Source organism: Carlito syrichta, unplaced genomic scaffold, assembly GCF_000164805.1.
Source record: "Carlito syrichta isolate Samal-C Ts95f unplaced genomic scaffold, Tarsius_syrichta-2.0.1 Scaffold314544, whole genome shotgun sequence".
In the NCBI taxonomy this organism is placed as follows: Eukaryota; Metazoa; Chordata; class Mammalia; order Primates; family Tarsiidae; genus Carlito; species Carlito syrichta.
The window spans coordinates 192,125-215,156 of record NW_007258640.1 but is presented as its reverse complement, the minus strand read 5'-3'; the positions used below and the strand labels follow the sequence as shown (position 1 = coordinate 215,156).

Here is a 23,032-nt window from a genome sequence, read left to right as displayed (position 1 = left end):
GTATTTATATTGTGGACCACTCTAGGTAATGTACCAAAAACCTCTTCGTACATACGAGAGAGCCTTGGGCAGGCAATAAAGATGTCGTAGGAGCAGGAAACCCAACTTGCACCACTTCTTGCAATCATTTAGCAATAAGGTCAGAGCCATCACTTGGCTGTTACAACTTGTGAGAACGAGAAACATGGAAGATGTGCAAGCAGGGAGGAGATGAATCCATGACCCGCATACAGTGCCCAAGAACTTGGGAGAGCTCCCCGGGGACAAAGTTGTCTTCTGAACAGGGCTGGGCCAGGGGCTCACAAGAGTCAGAGAGCAGGCCATCCATCACCACCCTGGCTGACAGGACAAACAAACCCCTGTTGCTCCAAGACACTTGCGAAAGGGGCTGCAGGCAGGGCACTGGCACACACAGAGCGAGCTGCTGGGAGCCAGCTGTGTCCAGGCCTCTCAGATCAAAGATCGGTTTGGGGCAAAAGGAAGTTTTGAATTTGACAGGATTTCCCTGCATACGTTCAAAACAGGAATAACGTGACAGGACAGGAGCAACACACTCGACTGTGTGCGACCCTTCGGGGCCACAGGGTTTTGTGCATGGGGGCAAATGCTTCATGATCTGAAATAGTGCTGGCTTAAAGAAAACGCACGGGGATGAAAACCAGTCCTCCATGTAGTAATCCACAAAGTTTGTGGTGAGAGTTAGAAGCAAAAGGAGGGAGGAGGAGATAGATTAAAGTGAGCAGATGAATTCCTTGACGTATGCCTTATGAGTTTTGACACTTTGATAGGAAGAATCTGTTGCAGTGCTTGAAAGTTCCAAGCCTCTCCCTGCAGGGTATGGGGGATAGCAGCAAAGAGTTCAAAGTGAATAATTACCTGTTATTGATGTATTATATTTAAAGACCCTGGCTAAGGATTAAAGACACTCTCAAGGCTGTTAACAGCCTGCAGTAAACAAGTCATGTATCAGAGAGGAGAGAAAAGAACTTCAAAAGGGTTTCCTCCACCATTCTGGAACCCTCTACAGTCAAGGCAAAGAGTATATATGTGCATTACACAGAAGGACAGACTTGATATTAGCACACACAAAAAATTGTTAATAATGATGAAACTCTGTCTCAGTACCTGAGGATGCAGAATGATTAGCAGACGGTAGGTACACAATGAACTTTACTTGGTTGGCTGGCTGACTGGTTGATTTAATGTTTGGTTGGTTGGTTAGCTCGTTGAACTCAATTTCCTTCTTGTTTGCAATTTCAGTGAAAAAAAACCAAAGATTTTTTTTCCACTAGAGTAGATGGCCCACCAGACCTAACATCTCTTCCCTGAGGAGTAGCCTAGAAAAGGGACAATTTTTCATCAGCAAACCCCCCCAAAGGCAGCCACGGAGTGTCATCCTGGAGGATGAAATTGATGATGCCCTGTTTGTTTCCCCTTCTGTGGTATCTGATCCTGTGATCTCTCATCTGAGGACTATTATTCTAATGAAAAACACTTCCAGGAAATCAATCCAAGGCAGATTTAATTTGATGTGGAAAAGAATTTCAAACGCACATTATGTCCGTCGGAAATGATGATCAGCTTTAGATTTCAAGTTTCCCAGATCTGAGGATGCCTCAGCTCTTTGAAGGATATGAGGAGGAGGACTTTTTTAATTTTGCTTTTTTATTTCTTTTAAGAAAAAAAAGAGGAATAAAAAGAAGAGTCATCTCTCTCCCAGGGGGAAGATAATTCTGATCTGCATAATTACAGCCTGTGACTGGACAGCGCCTGCCCAGCGCTGAAGCCCCGAGGCCGATGCCTCTGCAGGCCATGTGGGCCTCCTGGAGGCTGTCTGGACAGAGTCTACCTGCACAAAAAGAACACTTCAGGTTGTCTGGGTGCTGGGGGTGAAGCCCATCTCCCTGAATTCACACTCTCCTCGTGGCACAGCCCTGCTTTCACATCCTAGCCTCCCACCTCGACCCAATGGTGCTTCCCCAAGTCCCGCCCACCTCGTGCCTTCAACAAACCATGCCTCCACATGTGTCCAAGAATTTTCTCTAGAAAACACTGTACCCAGCCTGTGGCCCTCTCTGCCCCTTCCACCCCAGAAGGCGACAAAATCTCAAAGGGGCCGGACCAACTCTGCCTCTGAATTCCAGAATACTGAAATTAAAAGATCCCTCTGATAGAATAAGACACCAATGCCTCTTAGCCCGTGGCTTCGCGGGACCTGACGCCAAACCCCTTGTTATTTGCCTCTCCATGGGCTGCACTTCAAGGACACACAGTTAAATCAGGCATGGCTCCTGGCACAAAACCTCCACACACATAGGTCCACAAGAACACCAGATCTACCATGATAAGTGTTATCCCTCCATTTATACTTTTTGTTGCGGGGTAATATATATAATATAAATTTTGCCATTTTAACTATTTTACGTGTAAGATTCAGCAGCATTAACTGCATTCACAATGTTGTGCAACCACTACTACTATCTGCTTCCAAAACTTTTCATCAGCCTTAACAGAAACTGTAGCCGTTAAGCAACAACTCCCCACCCTCCTTCCCACAGCCCCCAAGTAACCTCTAATCTACTTCTACTTCCTGACTTTACAAATCTGCTTATCCTAGATATTTTGTATGAGTGAAGTAATACAATATGTATCCTTTGGAGTCTGGTCTTTTTCATTTAGCATAATATTTACAAGGTTTATCCATGTTGTAGCACATATCTGATTTTCATTCCTTTTTATGACTGAATAATATTTCATATGTGCACATAACACATTTCGTTTGCTCGTTCATCTGTTGATGGATACTTGGGTTGCTTCTATCTTTCGGCTATCCTGAATAATGCTGCGCTGGACACTGGTGCTCAAGTTCTTGAATTCAATTAATTATTTGGGGTACATACCTAGGAGTGAGATTGCTCGGTCATTCCCTTTGTTTATATTTGATGGATGAATGAGCACATCCAGCAGAGACAAGAGTGTGTGCAAAGGTGCCAAGGCATAGCCCAGTCTATGCAGCTCTGAACCTCTTAAAGCTATGTGAAAAAGACCCTAGCGGACCCATAGGTGAGGCCATGCGGGCAGGAACTTTTCTGGCACCCCACCAGGTCCGTCTTCTGGTGCTTAATCCAAACCTAACAAACTCCCAGGTATAGTCAAAATTTAACTGGTTCCCAAAGTTTCCTCTGCCTTGACACCCAGGACAGAAGTCAGTCTAAGAAGCAAAATACTCCTGTGGCCTGCCAACAAAGTGATCTGAGCTCCACTTCTCTTTCTTTCATTTAAGAAAGAGCTTAAACCAAGGAGACTCATGTTTTTCAGGAAAAAATCATTCTAATGCCTAAGACCAACCATTAGCAGTTTATTTTTGACACCCTTGTTGCCCACCTCTCAATCAATAGTGACACAAGTGACTAGAGGTGGAAAGGAAGATTTATTCTGCAACCTATGTCTCACGGATGAACCCCACAATGAATCAGCTGATTTTTATGGCAATCACCATTATCCAGGACAGAAAATATGAGGAGAGGGAGTAGATTTGGAGAAGATGATGATTTCATTTTCAGATAGAAAATCTCCAGGGGGAGGGCAGGGTCAGTTGTCAGGTCCCAGAGAAAGGTCAGGCTTGAGAGAAAGATATGGGAGTCTCAGCATTATAGGATGAGATTGCCTATGTAGGGCTCTGGCTTCCAAAGAAAAAAAAGGAGAACCAATCTAAGAATTCTAAAGAGTTCCACCTGCTAAGAGATGTCATCAGAGAGTTAGAGGAGCCAGCAAGCATATTCTTAAACATTTAAGATAACCCAATGGTATTTAGACTGTTGGCTCTGTCTTTAGCTAGGTGAGGAAAAGAAACCTTCGCCCGAGTCAGAACACCTTCTGCTATTTCAGATCATCAAATTCTCAAAACCTGAGTCTCTTATACTCACCTTCTAGTGTATTTAATGATCTAATTTACTGCATTCATTACCAACGTGAGCAATTCTACAGCTATATCATTACATAATGTTCATTCAATATAAAATAACTCAAGGTCATTCTGCAACTAATTAGCATTTGTAAATATGCCCACCTCCCGATCTTAATATAGACAGTCATATATTCAACAGTGCTAGATCATTGTCATAGCTCCTTTCCAAGTGACCAAGGGAAGCACTTTAAGGAGTTGATGATCAACAGTATCCAGCATCACCGAGTCACAGCACAAGCTAAGGATGCTATTGGATTTGACCATTGGGGGGACCAAGAGGTCTTAGAACCATCTCAGGCGAGCCAGGGGCAAGATATCTACGCTTGGACAGTGAAAGGGAAGTAATAATGTGGAGTTGGAGTGATATCCCCATTTGGAAACAGATGCAAGACACACATGGTAGACACTCAAATGTTTACTGAGTAAGAGATGTGAAAATAAATAACCACTTGGAAAGGAGCTATGACAATGATCTAGCACTGTTGAATATATGACTGTCTATATTAAGATCGGGAGGTGGACATATTTACAAATGCTAATTAGTTGCAGAATGACCTTGAGTTATTTTATATTGAATGAACATTATGTAATGATATAGCTGTAGAATTGCTCACGTTGGTAATGAATGCAGTAAATTAGATCATTAAATACACTAGAAGGTGAGTATAAGAGACTCAGGTTTTGAGAATTTGATGATCTGAAATAGCAGAAGATGTTCTGACTCGGGCGAAGGTTTCTTTTTCTCACCTAGCTAAAGACAGAGCCAACAGTCTAAATACCATTGCGTTATCTTAAATGTTTAAGAATATACAAAAATAGCAAACAGAGAAGTCAGTGACAATGAAGAGATCCACTAAGATGACCATCTGCACTGAGGACTGGTTACTGTAGGATGTTAAACACAGAATCTTTCTTCAACCCTCTGAGTGCCCATGAGCCGAGGGGTACGATCAACTCAACTGTGCACCTGAGGTGGAGAATACGAAACAGAAATGAAAAGAAATCTCCTACATAACAAGATGCCAATCCTTACATCCTTATATCCTGCTTTAGTTCAAAGAGAGGTTCTTACTGAACTCACTGGGGAGTGTGAATGGAAACTCCAGAGGTAAAGCAGAAAGAACCACCAGAACCTGAGTGACCCCACGAGTCGCCATCATTTCAAAAGAGGCGAGAGAAGGATGTAATAGAACCCTTAAACCAGTGCTTTGGTTCCAGAACTCTGCCAGTTTACTTCTCCGTTTTTACCACACTCCAGCTCAAAACTATTTCTATTTTCACTTTTATTTTTTCAATTTCAAACTCTTCAGACTGGTATTCTAGATTCTGGCCCGTCTTTCTCACAGGAATTCTCCAACGAAACTGGCCTCCCCCCAGCACTCATGTCCCAGTGCCTTGTCTCGTGCAGCCCCTCCCTGGAGGGCCTTCCCTCCCTCATGGCCCATGGCCTCATCCCTGACCCCACGCCCACAGGAAGATATGTATCTCATCATCTCTCTGCTTGTAATCAGAACCACTCAGTTATCCTCAGGTCATTTTATGGACTTTCTTTTCTCCACAATAGATTTTTAGTTTCTTAAGCATATAGGCTGAGAATTCCATTCCTTTGTATTTCCCACAGTGTGAGATGGTTTAGAGCTCTTCACATGGGGCTCAGTAAAGAAAAAAATCAAATGAATGAACCGAGGACTGGATAAATAAAATTATAAAGACCTAAGTTGCAATGATTCTGGAAAAATAGATGCATTCACAGAGATGCTTTTAACCTGCACTCAAATTGCCTTACACAGTAGAGAAATTTATTCTTTTTTTTTTTTCATATGGTACTGGTATTCCACAGGAAGTACATGCTTCAGAACCAGTTGGTAAGTGGCTCAGCAGGGCCATCAGAAATTCAAACCTTGGGGCAATCCCTTTTGGGTCCCCTCCCACTGTGGGATCTTTTCTGTCCTCTCAATAAATCTTGCTTTAAAAAAAAAAAAGAAAAAAGAATAGACATTCAAGCCTTTCCCACCTCCTGTTCCACTTCCTTACTGGTTGCATCCTATGTAGGTGGTCCTGTGGCTGTAAGATGTCCACCAGAGAGACCACTGGGGCCATATGTGCTCTTGTTCATATCTAGTAGGGAATGACACACCTCCCTGCACACACTTCAACTCGGGCCATCCAGGGGAGCACTATTTGCCAATCAGCTTGGATCAAGTTAGAGATGGAGCCAGCATCTGTAAGGTACTTGAACCGTATTGGACAGGGTGAATGCCTGAATAAGATGAGTTTTGTTAGGAAGAAGAGGAGTGGTGGGCATTGACACTCATGGGGCAACCAGCAACGCCCACTGTAGCAAGTTGTCATTTGCACGCTTCACCTCACCAACTCGCAATGCCGCAGAATGGGCATGATTGGCTTCGTTTTACTGGAGAAGACATGGAAGCACAGTAATGTCCGGTAACTTCCTCTTGTTCACACAGCTTTTAATCAATAGAGCTGAGATTCAAAACTTGGGCTCTTAATAAGTCCCTGGCTAACAAAATGGCCTCATTTGAAGGATGCAGGAAAATGCTCGCTCAAATTTAGCTCTCTTGGTTACCAAAAATGATGGCCAAAAATTCCTGCCATCAATCTTTTGTTGAACAGAAAAATGGACACCCCCAAGTCAAAACATAAAAGCATTCCTCAGAAAATATTGATACATTATCACCTGACATTCCTGAAATGAGGTCATCAGCATAGTAATGTTACTATAAACAAAAATAATAAATAAGAATTCAGATGAAAGCTAATTAGATTTCAGGAACTGTCCTAGGCACTTCCCATGTTATTAAGCATACACAAAAACCCAGTAAGGTAATATGATCCCCAGTTTATAGATTGAAAAAGGGAAGCCCAGGGAGGTCAAGTAACTTATCTAAGCTTACCTAGCCAACAATTGACAGAGCTAAGATTTGAACTCTTCCTCTTAAACCCTATCCACATCACCTCCGTGTGTTAATGATCCTTGTATCTGTTTCCTTTTATCCCAAACTGGGAAACTCACTCCTAACTTGCCTGGAATCCCTGGGAGCAGTAGAGTCAAATCTTCCTTTTCCCACCCTCCAGCATCCCACTCACCCATCCATCACGGCAGAAGAAAGTAGCCAGAATGCGTGCCCTCCAAAAGGGAGCGACATTCCCTCCCAACCAGCAAATGTATCTGAAAGGTGACTTAGACCCTCAAAGAAAGTTGACCTGGACATTCAGTGGGGGAGGTATAACCCCCAAAGGCAGTAAAAATTGATTCTTGAGGGACTGAGGGACAAAAAAAACCCTAGATATGATCTTGGTTTGTGGCTCCCCAAAGCTCAGTTCTACCAAAACCGTATTTCTCAGCATTTTGTTTTCTCACTAGGGAGAATTTAAATTTAATTTCACTTTTCTTCTTAGGGAGGTGGTGATGAAGAAAAGGTTGAGAAAAACTGCAAGGGGGAATCCTTCCAGAATTGGAAACACCCTTGAGAATCCCACTCTCCCCACTCCACACACGTCCCTCCCCGGCCGGCTCCATGTGAACTGTTGACCTGCCATGGGTCCCGTGCTCTGAGTCTACCAGATATGTTCTTCACATATGTGTAAGGATATAGATATGTAAGTGCTCTCTCTTTGAGAAAGCAAATAAGTTTGGGAAATTCTTGGGGACATACAGTCAGTCTGTTCCCTTTACTGCAGGACACTCCAGTCTTTAGCCCACCAGTGGACACAGAGGCTCTCCAAGAAGCGACCCCAGGTGCAGCCCAGAGCTTTGTGGCCTTGGACCATCTTCTGCGATGAGGACATACTTCGGCAGAGGTTGCTTCAGATAGCAGTCACTGAGTACCAGGCCCAACTCAGCACTCAGAATGTGGTTGCAGGACTGTAGGTTCTTGTTGATGGCATTTGCTTCATTCCTTTCGGAACTCAGAATGCTCTGATCCTCACCTCTGCTCTATCTAGGCTGCACCTCAGAAAAAGCTACACAATGGAAGGTGAAAATAGGAAAAACCCTAGGTGTTTTCATTTATGTCTCAATCTACACTTGCAGCGTTACCCATCCACCCTCTCTCCCAAAACATCACCCTACTGCTATTATTATACTTTGGAAAGACTTGGAAAAGTGTCCGTGGGTACACGCAAATCCAGTTATTCAGCAAGAACAGCGGTTACAGAAGGAATCAAGGAAAGGGGAGGTGCGGAGCTCTGCAAAGAACCCCCTTGTAAAGGAAATCTGCCAAAGGGGAAGAGGGGAAATGGAGACCCAGAAGATGAGTCCATCACCAGGGTCCCATGGGAAATCACAGCAAGATCAAGGATACAGTCCGAGTGCTGAGCAGAGCACTCTCTGTGGAGCTACGTTGCCTCTTACAGTCAGTGGTTGTTTTAATGGCAGAAGCCAAAATTAAAAACTGAAGAACAATGAAATTGCCTGATGGCCAATCTTAGAGATTTCTGCACAGTACATTTTCATTTCTTCTATGCGACAAGACCACCTTCTGTGTTCAAATGTTACCCACACAATCCCAACCTGGGCCGCTAAGACCAGTCCTGCCTTTAAGAGTCCATTGGCAAAGCTAAGGAACCTGGACACTTGCCAATGACACAATATTTCCAGCCTGGAATGTGGAAGAGGCTGTGGGCTATCTTTGACCACCTCCCTTTCTTTTCCACTCTCTAAGTTGGTGGCTATCTTCTGAGTGCAAGCATTTGATTTGGCCCTGGCAAATACTCAGAGGCATTCTTGACTGATGGAACAGACATGTCTCCTACACCAAAAATAATAATTTTATATAAAATTATTTTATATAAATATTTTTTCCTTGTGACCCAAAGATATCTCTATACTAGGCTCACTATGGCCATGAATCTTAAGCTCTCTGGTTTCAAAAATTACACCCGAGGCTGCAAGAAACCCTGAGTGCAAAGGATCTTCCATTGACATCTGTAAAGTTAATCCAGAATTTAGTTTCCATATTCGAGACCAGTAAGTATTTTCATACAGAGTTTTTCTGTTTTTTTGGTTTTTGTTTTTCGGGGTTTTTTTTTTAGTATTTTGTTTAAAAAACAAATTTTTTTAATGTGTGCTTTGTCCAAGGGCAAAGGACTTGAATGAGGTTTCTTGTGATTATCCCACTTAATCAACAACACAGATGTCACCCCATAGCCTCTTATGCATTGCTAAGTCATGTGTTTGCAATCGGCAGTTGCTCTTTGAGCCTGGCCAGCATATGTTTTTGGCTTTTGAATTCAATTTCTGCAACCTTGAGAAAGCACAACATAGGCTGGAAAGGAATTTGAATGGTATTAGCTTAATTTGGATTCTGTAGAAGCCAGATAACCGTCCACCCATCTGTCTGCTCCAGGATGTCCACTTGCATGTGTGCACCAATCACTCACTTTGCTCCGGGCCTCTGAGGCATGTGTGTGTAAAGTGGAGGGAAGAAAAAAGTCCGTTGCCTACTTGATGAACATTCTGTGTAACCGGAGGACTGCTGGGTAGGGCGTGTCTGCATGGAAAGGCCTGGGCACAGGTAGTGAGCACACTGAACCCAGAGAGAGGACTCTGCTGAGGATGGGGCTTTAATTGGTCAGTGAAGCTTGATAAATTGCTCACCCCTCTTGGGCTGAATCTTCACATCCTCAAACATCTGGAGGGAAACCGGACAGGAAATGCTCTGCTCATCCCAAAGAACCAGACGCATGCCATCATGTGGAAGGAATGTCCAGATGCCAGCCATCTCCACTGCATTCCTCCAAGTCTTGCCCGGAGTCTCTCTGAAAGTCAGATGAAGAACTTCTGATTGAGATCAACTCAGTGTGACAAAGAGCACCCTCTGCCCCCTGAAATGCGTTAGAAGAAGCAGGGATATGCGTAAATAAGTAAGTTCATTTTATTGTGAGATTAAGGCATATCCTTTTATAACTGTAATTCTATTTTAATAGACTTCATTAAGTAGATGTGAGTATGTGAGAGTGTTTGTGTGAGTGTATGCGTGTGAGTTCCCTAGAACAGGGGTTTCAAAACAAGGCTACCAGTCTTTATTATCTGAAGAACTTTCTAGAAATACGGATCCCTGTTCCCAAATTGGAACTACAAAACTAAAATCTCCACTTCTGGAATCCAAGAATTTCTAAAACATACTCAATTGTTTCAGCCATCAGAGCACAGAGTGGCATTTGGGAAGCACAGGGTGAGGGTGGGGTGTAGTACTAATACTAATGGGTAATTTGCATTGAATTTCTACCATGTACCAGGCACCATTCTAAGTATTTAACAGACAATCCCCATCCATGTAGGTACTATAGTATTTCCATTTTGCCTTTGAGGAAATTGAAGTTCAGTCACAAGCTGGTGAGTAGTAAAGCTGAACACTCAAGATCCCCTGCTCAAAGAGTTGCTTCTTTGTTAAATTACAAGCTCCTGCCTGGCCAAGTGCCCTTCATTCCCAGCACCCTTTCTCTGAGCCCTACAAGCCTCCAGTTGACTAGAACTACTCAGGAGATCAATATATCCTCTGATCTAGCCCAACCTATTCATTTTTTTTTTTGAGTTGGAGTCTCACTCTGTCGCCCAGACTGGAGTGCAGTGGCCATTCCCGGCCACCGCAGCCTCGACCTGCTGGGCTTCAGCAATCCTTCCACCTCAGCCTTCCAAGTAGCTGGAACTACAGGCGCACGCTACCACGCCTGGCTCATTTTGATTTTATTGTAGAGATGAGGGCTCGCCAAGTTGCCCAGGTGGGTCTCGAACCCGCGGGCTCAGGCAATCCACTCACCTCAGTCTCCCAAAGGCGTGGGTTTACAGGCTGAGCCACCGAGCCGGCTAACCTATTCATTTTACAGATGAGAACACTTTGATCCAAAGAGAATAAGTGACTCTTCCAAGAACATCCAGCTTTGAACGTGGATATCCAGATTTCATGATCATTTTAAAAGCATCATACTCCGACTTGTAACAAAGCTCTCCAGGCGTTAAGCTTTAGAAGATCTTCTTGACCTCCAAAGACAGTCAAATTTAATGCTGATCTGTTAATTTTCTTAAAGTTCCAGGTTTAAGGATCTCTGGAGTTAGAACCTTCCAGAAACCTTATAGTGCGTTCCATAGGGTCCTGGGTTTTTGGATTTTGGTTTTTGGATTTTAAAATAGACAAGAAATATCTCCAGATTCATCTTAGAAGTCTGCTTTTACTATTCCAGGTCCACGAGCATACAGTTAGGGGTAAAAGTCATAACAGGTTATCTCTTGGCATTTGGAGACACAGACATGTTTCAACAGCTGACTCTGAGGCTCCTCCACTCACATGTTGCTTATTGCTAAAGTTTTAGTTAATATGGGCTGCTTAAGAGTCACACGTGAACCAACAGCCCTCTAACATTTTCTGGCAGCATCCTCTCTCTGCCCCATACCCAAGGTTTAATTATTGATGTTACTGCATAACTTTCCCCAAACTTAGATGGCCAAGACTGGTGCGTCATTGGGCTCATGCTGTCTGGTGACTCTGTTTGGAGTCACGAAAGTGAACATTGAAGGCTCAGGTCACTGAGACTGAAACTTTACCATTAAGACTCTTCCTGAGGTAATTACCAGTGCCTGTGTGCCTTCCGCAGAGGTGGAAAAAGCGAAAAGTCAGTCACCTCGTTCCAGCTATGTTCCAGTAGAATGACCCAGATCTGCAGTCCTTTCTTTAGGAGTTTGATGAGTTTTCCCTTCCCTCCCAGGCTCAGGGTATGGACAATTTCTACTTCTTACAGTAACAGATCCTCACACAATTGTGGGGAAGGCAGGCAATAAGGCCCAGGAGAGGCAACCACCAACTGAACTTTCTGATGCCTGCACTGGTGCCCGAGTCAGAGCTTGCCAGTTGGGGGGAACCCAGGCAAATTCATCCACTAAGGCAGAACAGTGAGAGGAGGAGCCCTTGAAAGGCCGGCCTGGGTCACTGTGGACCAGCAGGGAAAGCAGTCAGGAAGATAAGCCGGACACAGAGTGGGGCAAAGCAAGGACAAAGTGACCCCCCCCAGCAACTCTGACCACCTGTCGATGACAAACAGAGAGAATAACCTGGAAACCACCAGCATCTAGCATCTCTCTCTCACCACATCCCACCACGACCGTCTTGTGTTGAGGGTACTGGCGGCTGCTTTTCTTCTACCCCTCGGATGCTGTGAAACTTTTTCCTTGGGCCAACTCTAACTCAGGTCCGCGCAAGGATTTTGGAAAACACAGATTGAGCTTAGTTGACACACAACAAAACCATCCAAATATACCTCTTTTCACCATTTTTAATTTCCAAATAAACACAGTCTAAAATTATGATTTCACCTAACGTGGTGCAACTATCTCTCACACAACCAAAGGACATGCTAAGCCTCTCCCCCGAATAGGATACAATGTCTCAGTGTTGCTTCACCTATCTTTGGGTGGCCATATCACGTAAAATCATTGGCACACTAAGACTGGAGTTTTTCCTCTCAGTCAACTGGCCATAGGGAATTCCCAGTGAGGACTTAAGTGGAGATTGAGAAGAGAAGGCAATGTAGCAAAAGTGGGAACCAGGAGACTCTCAGCCACTTGGCTTGTACTTAGAATCTGCTCACGTCCAATACTGTGCATATCACCTGAGGATGAAGTACTACTGTGCATGCCCAACTTTATGGCATGGTCGGTTAGCAAACTCTTAGCCCATCATGGGCAGTTTGGATTGTATGGGCCTGTGGTAAATGGTTCAATCTCTTTTATGACCCTGTAACAAGCCAGAAGCTTTTTATCAAAAGCAAAATAGTTTCATGCAGAGAATGGCATAGCTATGCTCCAAAATCCTAAAGACCTGCTCTATGATTCATTTACAGGGCCTGCCAATGGCTCAATATCGCATCCTATCTGCCAGTGTCATTGACTCTGCTATGTCACACTTCTGGCTGAAGTGACAGAGCAGCTTGCACCATGATCTATTAAAGAGACGTCTCTTGCCACGCTCCAAATGGGCAGTTTTGGGGGTCCCTGAACAAATGACTCAGAGTAAGGCAACCACACGAGGCGTATGTTGCCTTCAAGACTGAAAAAGTCTGCTTGATGTTGCATTCCTTTTTTTTTTTTTTTTGCACTCTTTTCTTGGTGAAGAAAGTACTAAAGGCAGAAAGTTTTCTTTAACCTTGGAGCAGAGCTTTTAACATGCCCTGGAGCACTGGACTACTGGAAATTTTCACTGAGATAGAAGGCCCCTGAAGTTTCGTGGAACTTATTTCCACCCTCTGTTACATATATATGTCTTATCAAAGTGTCTAAGTCAGTTGCTCCTCAACTCACTTCCTGTTCAGCAGGTCCAATCAGCATGACATCATCAATTATGATCAATGACCTGGAAGACGAGCATGATGTCCAGTGGAATGGAGAGATAATCATGATCCCTGTGGATTAGATTATGACAGAGGACTAGAAAGTTTATATAACCTTAAGTTAGTTCAGGGAAGGTGTATTGCTAGCCCCACCAGATGACAGCACCTTGCTTCTGGGGATCTCTACTAATTGGTAGAGGACAAAAGCATCTTCAAGCTTGATAACTGCATACCAGATGCCAGATGGTGTGCAAACAATACACACCTATCATGGAGACTGCAATTGGAGTCACTGCTGTATGAAACTGACAATAATCCACTGTTTGTTTCTAAAACTCCATCTTTTTTCTGCACAGGTCAAACAGGCATGTTAAGTGCAAATACGGTAGGATTCAGTAACGGTGACTTAAAATTCTTGATGGTGGCACTAATCTCTGCAATCCTTCCAGGAATGCCATAATGCTTTTGGTTTACTATTTTGGGAGGTAGGTTTACTATTTCTGGGTTTTGGTTTTAATTTAGACAGGAAATATTTCCAAATTGATCTTGTCCCAGTTCTATGAACATACAGTTAGTGGGTAAAAAGTCAAAAGTGGTTACCTCTCTGCATTTGAAGACACCAGACGTGTTTCAATGGTTTTCCCTGAGGTTCCCTCACTCACATAATAGCCTGGGGTCATTCTGAGACAGGGTATTTTAGTATAGGTTAGACATAGATAGGTAAATTTCTTATAGTCATTCCTTGGCTTTAAAATAGGAAAATGGCCAGATATCTGTCCTTCAGGCTGGATCGCCCTTCAGGCTGGAATGTAGACTTGCCAGTCCAGCCCACCTCCTCAACTCATCAAAGAAAAGTCCATCAGGGTGTCAAAATGATGCAACCCAACTTTTCCATTCATGGTTTGACACAATAATCACTAAAAATCTATCAAGTTCCCTGTTGAAGTTAAAGGCTCAACTCCACCTCTTAAGCTTATCAAAGATGTAGAAATAATTATCAGACCACCTTCTAGCTCATGAATTAATATAAACATCAAGTCTTTTGTCAAAGGCAAAATGCATGTTCTGGGAAAAGTCCACCCCTTAGCACATCAGAGGTGGAGAGGTGGTAATCTCTCAGGAGAAGATACCTGTAGACCACCCTCTTTAGCATGATAATAACTGTGAAAATATAACAACCTTTTTTGTCAAAAGCCAAGTGAGTTTTTTCTTTCAAGATACCCACCCATGGCAGCTCTCTGGCTCATCTTCCCTTTTCTTTCTCTCTTTTTCTCTCTAATAAATTCTGTTTTGAAACTGTTCTGGCCTCTCTGAAATTCTTTTTAGTAGTGAGTCAAAGAACTCATGAGCATTGTACTACCCTACACACCCCTCCCCTGCAACAATTCCATGGGTCAGAGAAACAATATGGAGATTCTACCAGTTGCTGAGTATGTCTATTCCAACTATGTATTACAAAACCAAGGAAATAAACACAGGATGGGTTCAGAGAAACACTTGGCCCACTGTGAAATGGGTCAAAACTCCATGAATCACCAGACCACACATTTCTCCTACTCTGGCTGATGGAGACTATAGTAGCATTTTGGGTCCAATAAACCCTCAAAGTCTAATTATTTCCCCTTCTCCCAATGCAAGGCACCTGACAAGTAGTTGTACATACCATTGAAGAAGGCTGAGAGGGAGAGCGACAGGATAAATAGTCACATGTCTCTTAATAACAAGGACACATTCTGAGAAATGCTTCCTTAGATGGTTTCATCATTGTGTGAACACCACCAAGTGTATTTATACAAACTTGGATGGTAGAATCTACTACACACCCAGGCTATATGGAACAGCCTATTGCTCATAGGCTACAAACCTGAACTGCATGTTACTATACCGAGCACTGTAGGTAACTGCAGTGGTATTTGTGTACCTATACATCTCCAAAATAGAAAAAAATGCAATAAAAATATGGTGTAAAAGATAAAAATGGTACCACTGAATAGGACCCTTACCATGAATGGAGTTTGCAGGACTGGAAGCTACTCTGGATGACTCCGTGAGTGGGTGATGGGAGAATGTGGAGGCCTAGGACCTTACAATACACTGCTGTAGATTTCAAACACGGCACATTTAAGCTATACTAAATTTATTTTTATAATGTTTCTTTCTTCAGTAACAAATTACTCTTAAATTGCTGTAAAATTTTTACTTTATAAACGTTTTATTTTTTTAACTGTTGATTTTTATAATAACACAGCTTAAAACACAAACATATCATTTCCAAATTTATGATATTTTTATTTTATAAGCTGTTTTACATTTTTAACTTTTTTAACTTCTTAAACTGTTATGTCAAAAACTAAGACAAAAACACACATTAGCCTAGGCCTCCACAGGGTCAGGGTCAATGTCACTGTCTTCCATCTCCATATCTTTTCCCACTGGAAGGTCTTTGGGGGCAATAACATGCATGGAGTGATCATCTCCTATGATACCAAGGCCTTCTTCTGGAATATCTCCTAAAGAATCTGCTTGAGGCTGTTTCACAGTTAATTTTTTTTAATAACTTGAAGGAGTACACGCCAAAATAAGAATGAAAGTACAGTATAGTAAATACATTAGCCATTAACATAGTCACTTATTATTATTGTCAAGTACTAAGTACTGTATAAATATAAATGTATGTGAAATACTTTTATATGACTGGTAACACAGGTTTGTTTACACCAGCATCACCACAAATATGTTGGTAATGCTTTGTGCTATGACATTACAGGGTTATGATGTCACTGGGTGATATGAACTTTCCAACTCCATTACAACTGTCATTCATGTGGTCTGTGGCATCACACAGCATGTGATGCCTGTGACCCTGCTGCGGGGCGGTCTCACTGCACGTGAGTACTTACAACTGTGCTTACATGTGCCCTGAGAGGCCAGCGGTGGCCACACTCCTCATACCACTAAACTCTGAAAGTCTCTGCTCTCCACTGAGTATAGTTTATCCTCACACACCTTGATGTACCCCTTCTCAGAGAAACCTAAGTCTCTGCAGCCAGCTATCCAGAAAGAAAAAGGATGCCTAATCTCTCCCCTTCTGCGAGGATACAAGCCCCTGATGAGGTTCCTTGGATATAAATCTGATTGCATCTTAGGAAAAAGGCTATATAAGACAGATATTAAATGCCTTCTGTTTGAGTTTTCAGGGGCTGCCATCACAAAACCACAAACTGGGTGGTTTAGACCAAAAGAAGTGTATTCTCTCACAATTTTGGAGGCTGAAAATCGAAATCAAGGTATCCACAGGGCCATTCCCTTGCTGAAGGCTCTAGGGGAGGTCTTCCCTAACTCTTCCAGCCTGTGGGCTTCCCTGATACTGCTTGCCTTGTAGCCCCGTGGTTCCAACCCCTCCCTTCACCTTCACTTGGCCTTCTTTGCACATCCGTGTGTCTTCTCTTCTTATAGGGACACCAATCATTGGACCTAGGGGCCCATGTTTCTTCAGTATGAACTCACCTTAACTAATTACGTGTTCAAACACCCTATTTCCAAATAAAGGTAACATTCTCAGGTTCTCATTGAGCATGAATTGAGGAAGGGGGGAACACTGCCCATTTCCCTGAGCCCTCTAATGGTATTCTCAGCTCTTACAGCTCTTACCACATGTGGTGGCCCCCTTTAGACCCGTAATGCTTGAGCCCTATCCCCCATCCTGAGATTCTGATTTAGTTTTGCTATGATGCAATCCAAGCATAGTACTTTCTAAAGCTCCCCAGGTGATGTTCATTGGCTGCAGACAAGTACTGTGTATGCTGTACAGTACTTTCCGCCCAGCCTGGATTCAAGAAAAACTGACATCTCTGCTCCCCTAATGTCAGGCTCACAATCAATGCTGACACTCTCCCGTTTAGCCCACAGTGATTCTGCAAGATACAGTCACTACCCAAATTTGTGCCTTAAAAAATACACAAGACTGGATGAACAAGGTGGCTCAAGCCTGTAATCCCAGTACTTTGGGAGGCCAAGGTGAGTGAATTGCCTGAGCCCATGGGTTCAAGACCAGCCTGGGCAACTTGGCGAGAGCTCATTTCCACAATAAATCAAAAAAATTCCCTGGGCATGGTAGCCCGCCACCTGTAGTTCCAGTTACTTGGAAAAATCGCTTGAGTTCAGCAGATCGACGCTGGAATGTCTGTGAACATGCCACTGCACTCCAACCTGGACGATGGAGTGAGACTCCAACTAAAAAAAACACCCAAAAAACCACACAAGACATGGTAGAGGGGAGGAAGGGGAAGATGTTGGTCAAATGAAACAAAATTTCAATTAGACAGGAGAAATAAATTCAAGAGTCTGCTGTACAATATGGTGACTACAGTTAATAATAAGATACTATACTCTTGAAAATTGCTTAGAGTAGATTTTAAGTGTTCTCACCACAAAAAAAGATAAGAATGTGAGGTAATGCACACCTTAATTAGCTCGAAGTAGCCATTCCACAATGTATGTACATTTCAAAATAACGTGTCATACACAATAAATACATGTAATCTTTACTCATCAACTAAAATAAATAAAAATTACCTTTTAAAGAAACACTGGATATTGCACTCACATAGTCAAGCCTAAACTCAGTGTTACTCAACCTGGAAGTCCTCTACTCTGGCATGACTTTCCCTTTGGGCATCTATTCTATATTGTACCTAAAATACTCCAGGAAGCGTGCTCTGAGAAGCGACTGCACTTTTGGTTGGCTGACATCTCTCAGTCTTTGTCATCTCTCTTCTGCACACCCAAGCTATGGAGCAACTTCTGAAAACACAGCACCTCTTACTTTTTTTCTTTTTTAGCTGAGATCTCAATCGGGCGCCCAGGCTGGAGTGCAGTGGCGCAATCACGGCTCACCACAACCTTGAATTCCTGGTCAGACGATCTTTCTGCAACAGGCTCCTGACTAGCTGAGACTACAGACACCGTGCCACTATGCCCAGCTACACTTTTTTTTTTTATTTTAAATTTTTTTTAGAGACAAGGTCTTGCTATGTTGCCTAGGCTGGTCTCAAACTCCTGGCCTCAAGCAAGCCTCCCTCCTCAGTTTCTCAAAGTGCTGAGATTACAGGTGTGAGCCACTGCGCCTGGCCATAGCCCCTCTCACTCTTAATGCTCCGTGGGCACAATGTTTTTCTCAGCGGTTTAGATGTACGTTGGCGTGTGAGACAGGCCCCATCTGCACTCTTTGTCAACCTCACTTCCCAGGCCCAAGACCTTCCTTCCTCTCTCTCGCCACACGCACACGTGTATCTAAGTTTCCCGTGTCAAAGCCCTCCTCAGTGGCCCCATTTTCCAGCATCTCCCAATGTTTACATTTCACCCCTAGCCCAACTTCAAGGACTTAAAACACAAACGCATGCAAAAATAGTAACACATCACCTGGGGGGGCTTTAGAAAGTACTGATGTTTGGACTGCGTCATAGCATAACGAAATCAGAATTTCAGGATGGGGAATAGGGCCCAAGCATTGTGGGTCTAAAGGGGCCACCCCATGATTAAAAGGATTTAATGGTTTTCATTCTGGATATCCTCACCTACTGGTATAACAGGTTTCGTTTAGGATAAAAATCAAACATTGGCTTCCAAAACCTGAAACAGCGGTAGTTTTACTTTAAAAGTCCTCTTTTCTCCATGTTAGTTAAAGTTTCTGGTTGTGGAAGAAAGTGTTTGTTTGCTTGTTTTACCTTTTGATTAAGTTTCCTAGATGAAATAAATATATGTTGATTTCAACTCTGAATGCTTACATACCCAGAGATATTCCATTATGGAACGACCCCCAACCTGTCTTCCTAAAATAGTACCTGCTATAAAGGTTCACTCAGAGTCTGGACAGCCTCAGAGACATCTTACAGTGTTTTTGCTAGCTAGCAGCCACCACGTCAAATTAGGGCAACTGGTCCCCGGTGATGGGCAAATTACTGCTAGTTATTCTTCCTAGAATTATCAGCCAATACTTGAAAGCCTGTTTACTCTCACCTCGTGGGTGGTAAAAAATTCAATCATGTGCACTTTAGATGCACAACAAACAGGGCCACCCTGGGTCATTCTCTTTTTGTACTTTCCCTCATGGAAATTAATCTCTCTCTCTACCTCCCTGTCACCCTTGTCCCCCACACCGTCTTACTTGATGGTTAAACCCCTGGTTGTTGTTTCCCTTGAAGTGCTTTGCTTGAGGTATTAATATCTCTGTGATGAGAAGCACATCTGCCTATTCCTGGAAAACTATATATAAAACAGAGGAAGCTCCACAAGTGTCCCGAAAAGGACACACAAAACCTTGCCGAGTGTTTTCCCCCAAGGCTGTCACTGAAAGCTTTCATGTTGCTTCCAAGTTCACAGGGAAGGCCTGGAGGGCTTGGAGGGAAGTGATCCATGGCGGTGGGTGGAGGCAGGGAGCCTGTCACATCCCCTCTGATGGGACCAGTGCTTTGAACACCACCACCCACTTCTTTTAGATTTGTTTCCAGCCACTGGCTAAAAGTCAGAAGGAAGCACAAGCCCTCTCAGGCTCACTGATGCTTGGGAAACCACTGGCAGGAACCCTCATTGCACCAGTAGAAAAACCAAGACACCTGATCTCAAACCAGGCAAAGTGGGGACCAAAGGGAGGCCCAAACTTTACCTGCACGATGTCCACTTGTATTGTATACCTAATCCTGAATTGTACCCCATATCTTTAAAAAATAACATATATATAAAAAGAAGAACCAAGGTCCGGGGGAAGCCTGGAACAGGGACTGGGGAGGGCACTGGAGTGGGAGTCAGGCAGGAGTCGATGATCTGTCCCTTGTCCTGCTCTCCCAATTTGCTGTATTTGGGGGATGTTGTTCCACTACCCTGTGCCTCAGTTTCCCCATATTTAGCAGGAAAGGATTCAGATTTACTGATCTCTAAGCAGCCTTCAAGATCTAACAATGTAAAATACCAAGATAAAGAGACTCACTAAAGCAATGGAAACGGGTATAATAAAGTTTAGCCATAACAGGCCTCTGTCCCAATCATCATTCAAAATTGTGACATATATTTAGCAACTATGATCTCAATGATTGCATACAATTCTGTGCCTATCCACAAGTATTGTTCACTCATCTCCCCCGGGGGAGTTTATCATTGCAAGTAATAGTCTACTTCCGCTCCTTGCTCCTGGCCCTATCTCAGTTTTCACCTCTGGAGTCAGTTCCTGATGGTTACTTACCTTATTAGAAATAAGGTTGCCCTCTAAGAGCTAAACTATGAAATAAACATCTAATGAACCCACAGCAGAGATGTGATAAATTACCTTAAATGCAGGAGTAACAGAAACAATGCTGTGTGTTCCACACCACTGCTTCTGCTCAGAAACACAGAAAAATACTTTTCTCTGCTCTCTGAAAGCTGAGTTTGGACCACGTGCCTGAGTCCTCCTCACTCAAGCAGGAATGATGCCATGCAGACCCAGGCGGCCTGGCCAGATGCACATTCTCCACGCTGTCTCCCACCTGCATGGTGAGTCGTAGAGTGCTCAGGTGACGGTGTTGAAGCCGGAAGCTTGTGGGTCTCTGGGTCATCACTGGAGAAGAGCCACTGAGAGAGATGCCTGGCTCACCTTGGATGGTGGTAGACCAAGAAATAAACGGTTCCTGTTAACCACTGAAATGTCACGATTTGTTATTGCGGCAGAGCCCACCCTATCGTGACTGCTTCAACAGTCTCATCATCAAGGCACAGATAAAGGGATTTTCAAAGGCAAAGGCGGCTGCTGCCCAGCCAAGCACCATCCTGAGAAAGGGGCTTAAACCTTGGACGTTCTGGGGACTCCACGACAAAGAACTGAATACCACACGTTCTCACTCATAAGTGGGCCCTGAACACTAGTCACATTAGCACATTCCAGGAGAGGAGAGGTGGGCACATCACAACACAAAAGTGACCGGTTCTATATCAGGAGAAGTGAGGGCCAGATAGAGGCCCAAACTTCACCTGCACACAGCCTACTTGTACCTTACTTGAACCCCACATCTCTAAAAAATTTTTTTAAGTCTTCAATGAGCTAGGAATGTACAGGGTTATTGTGGCTGAATTATTTAATCCAGAAACCACTGAGCTATCAGTTTACCCAGGAGCACTTGTTCTTATTTAGTGCTTGCAATAACATGGGTATGAAAGAATGTGACCTTTGTGATCTATGGCATAGGGAATCAAATTATCTCAGGGATCTGAGCAGGTAAAACAAAGGAATGAGGCAGAGAGCTTCAAGATCAGGTCATGAGGCCAATATGAAGGGCCACCGTACACAGGGTCTCTGACCCTCAAACCCCAGCCTGCTGGCCTGGCTACCTGGTACCAATAATCTTACCTCTAAACACTGAACCTTGTCTAAACAGGCTACAAAACCTGCCCCAATAGACTATCAGTTAGTTACTGCTGTGTAACAAACCATCCCAGCAAGAAGCAATACCATGCATTTATACTCAAAGATCTAAAGATCAGTCAGAGAAGTTCTGCTTTGGGCCATAGGTCTGCAGGTCATCTGAAAGGCTCTGCTCCACCTATGTTCATTCTGGGACACAGACTGAAGGAACAGTAGCCACCTGACAGCGTTTTTTTCCACATAGAAGTTGAAAGCTCCCAAAAGGACAAGCAGAAACATGTGATGCCTCTAAGCTCAAACCTGGCACTCTGCCCCTTCTCCCACATTCCATTCACTAAGAGTTGTCACCTGGGAAGCTCACTATCATCAAGGAAGGGGAATATACCTCTACTCCAGTGGGAGAACCCACTGAGTCACATGGCAAAGTGTATGAATTCAGAGAGGGTGGGAAAATGGGGAATAATGGTGCAACTGGCCATATCAACCCATCAGGAACTGACTCAGTGACCTCCAGGGGGACTTCTCAGAAATTAGCAGGCATAAGAATCACTGCAAGAGCAGCAGATACAAATTCCTGCTCTCGCTTTCCAACTTGGGCCCGGCAGAAGGGCACCCACAAAGAAGGGTCGTGAGAAGAAGAAGAGCCGTTCTGCCATCAACGAGGTGGTGACCCAAGAATACACCATCAACATTCACAAGCGCATCCATGGAGTGGGCTTCAAGAATTGTGCTCCTCGGGCACTCAAAGAGATCTGAAAATTTGCCATGAAGGAGACGGGGACTCCAGATGTACGCTTTGATACCAGGCTCAACAAAGCTGTCCAGGACAAAGGAATAAGGAATGTCCCATACCGTATCCACCCAAGGTTGTCCAGGAAACAAAATGAGGATGAAGACTCACCAAACAAGCTTTAGACTTTGGTGGCCTATGTCCCTGTTACCACTTTCAAAAACCTATAGACAGTCATTGTGGATGAGAACTAATCACTGATCGTCAAGAATATCAAATAAAGTTATAAAACTGCAAAAAAAAAAAAATACAAATTCCTGCTCCCCACCCCAGAAGTTCTGAGGTAGCACCTGAGAATTTACATTTCTGACAAGCTCCCAGGTGATGCTGACACTGCTGGTCTCCCAGCCACACTTTCAGTAGCAATGACCCACCATGCACTCATCAAGACTGAGTGTCAGATCCATGGGGGCGGGAGGTAGAGATGCTCTAATTCTCTGGATGATATCTTGTATCTCAGAATGCTAAAGGTAGGACACCTCCTTAGCTGTGATGGGAGAAGTATACTTAAACACATCTGAGGATAGAGTTTGAGAGAACG

General features: G+C 43.7%; 1 pseudogene; it reads left to right on the top strand.

Moving 5' to 3' along the window:
• Positions 1-4,165: 4,165 nt before the first annotated feature.
• Positions 4,166-22,685, top strand: LOC103274151 (annotated as a pseudogene).
• The last annotated feature ends 347 nt before the right edge of the window (positions 22,686-23,032 follow it).